This window comes from Octopus bimaculoides, chromosome 5 (genome assembly GCF_001194135.2).
Source record: "Octopus bimaculoides isolate UCB-OBI-ISO-001 chromosome 5, ASM119413v2, whole genome shotgun sequence".
Classification (NCBI taxonomy): domain Eukaryota; kingdom Metazoa; phylum Mollusca; class Cephalopoda; order Octopoda; family Octopodidae; genus Octopus; species Octopus bimaculoides.
Window position 1 is genome coordinate 17,933,454 of NC_068985.1, and position 6,423 is coordinate 17,939,876.

Sequence of the window (6,423 nt, forward strand, 5' to 3'; positions counted from 1 at the left end):
GCGGCAGACGAAATACCGCTAAGCATTTCGCCCGGCGTGCTAACGTTTCTACCAGCTCACCGCCTTGTTTGAGGCATATTTCTACTGCATCACCTGCTACACTTCCGTGTTGGTGGGGTGTGTGTAGCATTTTGTGTTCTTCTCCGCTGTTAGGGGTGTGCAAACTCGTCCCGGCACTGTTTTGTGTTAGTTTTTTTTTTCTCTTGAGGTGTTGTGCGGACTTTTGTTGTATTACTCCTTGTACTGTGTTGAGTGTGTAATGCTTTGGTTTTCACGCTTGCTGGTGGAAGTTTATTTCACTGGGTAAATGCTGTATAGTGTGTGTCTTGTATTTGTGGGTTGTTTTGTTTAGGTTGTAATTTCTTCCATTTTTGGATTTCCAGGTATCTGGGATAAGTAGCAACCAGCCTCTTTTGCTATCATTCCTAGAGCACCTATCACAACAGGTATTGTTTTAGTCTTGAGGTTCCACATTTTGCCAATTTCTATTTCAAGATCTTTATACTTGCTCATTTTTGGTAGGTCTTGATATATATCTATATCGATTGAGACAGTCATATTAATGAAGAGGTATGAGTTTTGTCTCAAATCCTTCAATATAATGTTTGGCCTATTTCCATCTATCACTCTGTCATCATCATCATCATCATCATCATCATCATCATCATCATCATTATTATTATTATTATTATTATTATTATTATTATTATTATTATTATTATTATTATTATTATTATTAAGGTGGCAAGCTGGCAGAATCGTTAGTACACCGGGCAAAATGCTAAGCGGCATTTCGTCCGCCTTGACGTCCTGAGTTCAAATTCCGCCGAGGTCGACTTTGCCTTTCATCCTTTCGAGGTCGATAAATTAAGTACCAGTTGCGTACTGGAGCGATCTAATCAACTGCCTCGCCCCCACACAAAAAAATTTCAGTAGAAAAGATTATTATTGTTATTATCATTATCATCATTATTATAATTTGTCCATCTTGACGTTCTGAGTTCAAATTCCACCAAGGTCGACTTTGCCATTCATCCTTTCGGGGTCGATAACTTAAGAACCAGTGAGATACTGAAGATCGATAAATTAAGTACCAGAGACATACTGGGAGTCGATTTAATCGACTTGTCTCCTCCCCACAAATTTCAGGCCTTGTGCCTTCAGTTGAAAAGATTATTATTATTATTATTCCCACCTTGTATTTGTCCTGTGTTGTCTATAATTCTTTTCTTTTATGTAAACCCTTTGTGGTTAATAAAAACAAATCATTAGTATTATTATTAAAGCGGCGAACCGACAGAATCGTTAGCACGCCCGGAAAAATGCTTAGCGGCATTTCGTTCGTCTTTACGTTCTGAGCTCAAATATCGCCGAGGTCGACTTTGCCTTTCATCCATTCGGGCTTGATAAATTAAATACCAGTGAAACACTGGGGTGGATATACTCGACTAGTCCCCGTCCCTTGAAATTTCAGGCCTTGTGCCTTTCGTAGAAAGGATTATTATTATTGTTATTAACATTTTGAAACATTTTATTAACAACGTATTTTTACAGGAAGATAGGGAAGGAAAAAAACATTAAAAGTATAAAATATCAAATTATAAAGAAAATAAAAAAAAGCATAATTACCTCCCCATAGTTTTCTAATTTAAAGGAAGCGAGCTGGCAGAACCGTTAGCACGCCGGAAAAAGTACTTACCGGCATTCCTCTTCTACGCTAGGCACAAAGCCCGAAATTTTTGGGGAGTGGGGGCCAGTCGATTAGATTAACCCCAGTATGCAAATGGTACTTAATTTATCGACCCCGAAAGGATGAAAGGCAAAGTCGACCTCGGCGGAATTTGAACTCAGAACGTAGCGGCAGACGAAATACCGGTAAGCACTCGCCCGGCGTGCGAACGTTTCTGCCAGTTCGTTGCCTTTAGTTATCGGTATTCTGTCTGTCTTTACATACTGTCTTCAAATTCTGCCGAGGTCGATGAAATCAATACCAGTGAAGAGCTGTGGTCGTTGTAATCGACTTCCCCCTCCTCTCAAAAAATTCTGGCCTTGTGCCAAAATCTGAAACCATTTTCGGTTTCAAATTTAAAAGTGGCAGGATCGTTAACACTCCGGACAAAATGCATGCTTAGTCGTATTTCGAACGTCTTTACGTTCTGAGTTCAAATTCCTCCGAAGTCGACTTTGCGTTTCATTCTTTTGGGATCGATGAAGCAAATACCAGTCAAGCACCAGTGCTTGATGTAATTGACTAGTTCGATGTAACTGACTAGTTCCTCACCCAAAATTCCAGGTCTTGGGCTTTAACGGAATGGATTATTGGTTTCTAATTTAGGCACAACCATAACAATTTTGAGAAGGGGAGGTTACTCGAAACCACTGACTTACTCGACTGGATTTTATTTTATCGACGACGGCGGGATGCAAGGCAAAGTTGACCTCGGAGGGATTTGAACTCAGAACGTAAAAAGCCGTAACAAATGCTGCAAAGCATTTTTCCGACGCTCTAGCGATTCGGCCAGTTCATTTCGTATTACGAGTGAGGGCTGAGAAGTTCCTGGCTTTGGGTAAAAGAAAATACAAGTGGATCATTTAATTATGATTTTATTCAACATATTCTCCTCTTAGATTCACACAATTATTGCAGCAGTCCTTCGTTATTCGTTGTGTTTTGAAGGCTGTTTATGTTTTTTAAAAAATTTTTGCTGAACATAAACAGCCTTCAAAACACAACGAATAACGTTGGTGCCAGGGACCATGTACGTATGGGAATGTCTGTGTATACATATATGTATGTGTGTACGTATGTGTGAGGGGATAGATAGATATATACACACATATGTACTCACGTATATATATGCTTTTGAATCCTTTGATATCCAAGTATGGTTATGCACACAGACACAGACATGTGTATTGGAGTGTCTATAACTATTTGTATGACCTTATATACTGTTTGTAGGCTTTTTATGTGCCTTATATTCTTTATATTCTCATTTTTCATTTATTTTATTTTTACTGTATTCTTATTTTTATTTCTATTTTATTTTTATTTTTTACTTTATATTTGTGTTGAATTTTTGTGAATCTCTGAAGAGGCCTAGCGAATCATGCATGTACCCCCATTTCAGCATTTCATCTGCTAATTACTCCGGCAGGAGCTATTCGGATAGAATGGGGCATGCCAACGCTAGGCCGAAACAGCTGTAAGTTTCTGTTTATTCTCAAATTCCTAATGTACTGTTTATTTGTAACCTCGATTGTTAATATAACATGGTATGTCATAAGCATTTGTATGTTGTGGTTTTTGCCATTTTAGTTACAAAATAAGTTAATTAATTCAACGGAATACACTGTCTGCAAGTCGTTGAGTACCGCATATTCTCCTCCATTTTCTAATTGCTATATAAATTTAGGGTAAAATAACCCCCCTTTTACCCGCACTCACTTATTACACTTGGTATAACACTAGTGTAACAATAATTGGGTACCCTCCCAGCAGTATATTGGATAGATACTATCCCTTAGTGGGTTGAATCCTCAACCCCTAACTCTCTTGCATTACATATATATATATATATATATATATATGTATGCATGTATGTATATTTGTGTTTGCGTGTATCAGTGTAGTAATGGTAGTGGCTTGATGCCTAGGGTATTGGGCTCACGATCTTAAAGTTGTAGGTTCGAATCCTTGACATGGTGGTGCATCTCCAGTCGGTTCAGATTAAAAATGAGCACCAGCCGAGTGTTGGTGCAATTCTCTCTGCCTCCGGCAACCACATCCTCGATGTTCCGCTGCTTCAAGGGTAGGAAGGATGAGAGGTGGTGGTGGTGGAGGGTCAATGTCTGCTCGCGACTACATAGACTCTTAAACTATTTGCGAAAGCGTCGCACAAACAACCAAGTCTTCTGAGTGACGGCTAATCACGTACGCACGCGCACACACACACATATATACATGCATACACAAGCACGTGTATATATATGTACATATGTGTGTGTATGTGTTTATGTATTTTGGTGTGTGTGTATGCATATATATATATATATACCATTGTGAATCTCTGAAGAGGCCTAGCGAATCATGCATGTACCCCCATTTCAGCATTTCATCTGCTAATTACTCCGGCAGGAGCTATTCGGATAGAATGGGGCATGCCAACGCTAGGCCGAAACAGCTGTAAGTTTCTGTTTATTATTATGATTGACCGTTGACTGAACACTATTCAATTTTTTTTCTCCGTGTTTTTCTCCTTGTCTCCGTATTCTTTCTGTTGAAGAGCGTAGCTCGAAACGTCAAAGACTTTCCGTATTCCCGAGCGTCATACTAATATATACTTTTGTTATTTACACCACCTGTCCTCGTCTGTTGTTATTATTTGTATATTCTCCCATATATATATATATATATATATATATATATATATGTACACACACACACATACATGTTGGCATACTACAGTATGCTAACCTTAGTGAAGTAGAAGATGACATTTCAAACTTCTGCAGAAAATTAAGGTTAACGGAGAAACTAATCGATAAAGATAACAACGACCAATCTATAGCTTAAAACAAAAGCTACTACAACCAAACAAAAGGAAGAAACGAAATACTAGACATATTTTGTGAGATTATATTTACGTTTCCATACAATGAACTTCCATTTCCGAAACCGAAGTCCAACAGAATGGAAAACTATCGAGTGTTCAGGCTGAATGTGACGATTCTTTTTATGTCTCTTTTATCTTTTTTCAAGACCAGGTCGTGGTGAACAGTCAGTGGTGTTGGAGAGTATGACGATTAAAGTTTTAGTTGAGAAAAAGTTAGGTGACATGAAAGTCATCTGAATATTGGAAAAGTGTTACCCGTATCACGATGATTCGCGCAGGTTATCAAAATACCGACATCGTGACTGCTGTTCAATGCTTTCTAAATACTATAAAGGCAGTAAGATATGGTATGGAAAGGCGGCGAGCTGGCAGAAACGTTAGCATGTCGGGCGAAATGCTTGACGGTATTTCGTCTGCCGTTACGTTCTGAGTTCAAATTCCGCCGAGGTCGACTTTGCCTTTCATCCTTTCGGGGTCGATTAAATAAGTACCAGTTACGCACTGGGGTCGATATAATCGACTTAATCTGTTTGTCTGTCCTTGTTTGTCCCCTCTGTGTATAACCCCTTGTGGGCAGTAAAGAAATAGGTATTTCGTCTACCGCTACGTTCTGAGTTCAAATTCCACCGAGGTCAACTTTGCCTTTCATCCTTTCGGGGTCGATAAATTAAGTACCAGTTACGATGTAATCGACTTAATCCCTTTGTCTGTCATTGTTTGTCCCCTCTATGTTTAGCCCCTTGTAAGCAGTAAATAAATAAGATATGGTATGGACTTCTGCACCGCAGACTACGAAAAAGAGACACACCATGCATTCTGGCTGCATCCGCACACCAGGATTCATCCAGTAAGGGATGAACCAGATCTTAGGCTTAATTTAGACGGCTATGTGAAGCGTCTGGAGACAGTGGTCAAACCCTGGCTGGAGGAGATTGCTACACAAAGGCCATATGTGTGGCAGTAGAATTCAGCTGCTTGCCATACTTCCAGAAAGAGCCAGAAGTGGTTGTCGGAGAATTCCTACGACTTCACCAGCCCCAATTTCTAGCCTCCTTATTCTCCCGATTGTAATCCCATGGATTGCCATGTGTGGAGTGAAGTTGAGAAAGACACTAACCGCTCTGTCTGCAATACCAAGGCCGAGCTGGTGGGCCAAGATAAAGGAGGTGTTCGAAGATTTTCTCAGGGAAACAGTGAAGAACGCATGCGCCGTGTTCCAGAGCCGTCTTGAAGCTGAGGACGGCCACTTTCAGTAAACTGTTATCTTTCTGCCATAACCTTGTTGATATTTTTGATTTTTGAAAAATACTTTTGATTTTGGATAGGAAGTTGTTTTCTTTTCCTTTTATGCAAAGTGTCAAACAATAAAAACACTGTTATAAAAGAGGCAAATAAGTGCTTTAATTATCATGAATATAGAACAATATAAAATGTCACATTAACTTTATTTTTAGACAATACCCATTATAAAATTGTGAAAAACAACAACCAAATAATATATCAGATGCAGCTGTGCATCGTTAACCAAATAATAATAATAATAATAATAATAATAATAATAATAATAATAATAATCCTTTCTTTATTAGCCACAAGGGCCGACAGAAATAAGATTGGACATTACAAAACATGAAGGACAAAGTGGGGTTACGTAAAGTGTCGTGTAAAATGTTGACAACAATGAAAAATATAACAAATAAAATGCCTAAAAGAGGCAAGCAACTCAGGGCAACTCATGGAGGCCCCACGAAAAACATACAAGCGCCCCGACCACTAGGGCAAGAGCCCTCTCCCCATCTTGCTCTCC

General features: G+C 39.1%; 1 protein-coding gene across 1 annotated transcript in view; it reads left to right on the forward strand.

Moving 5' to 3' along the window:
- The window catches only part of LOC106868442 (uncharacterized), a 19,606-nt gene that overhangs the window by 1,312 nt on the left and 11,871 nt on the right, over positions 1 to 6,423 (forward strand). The window lies entirely within an intron of this gene.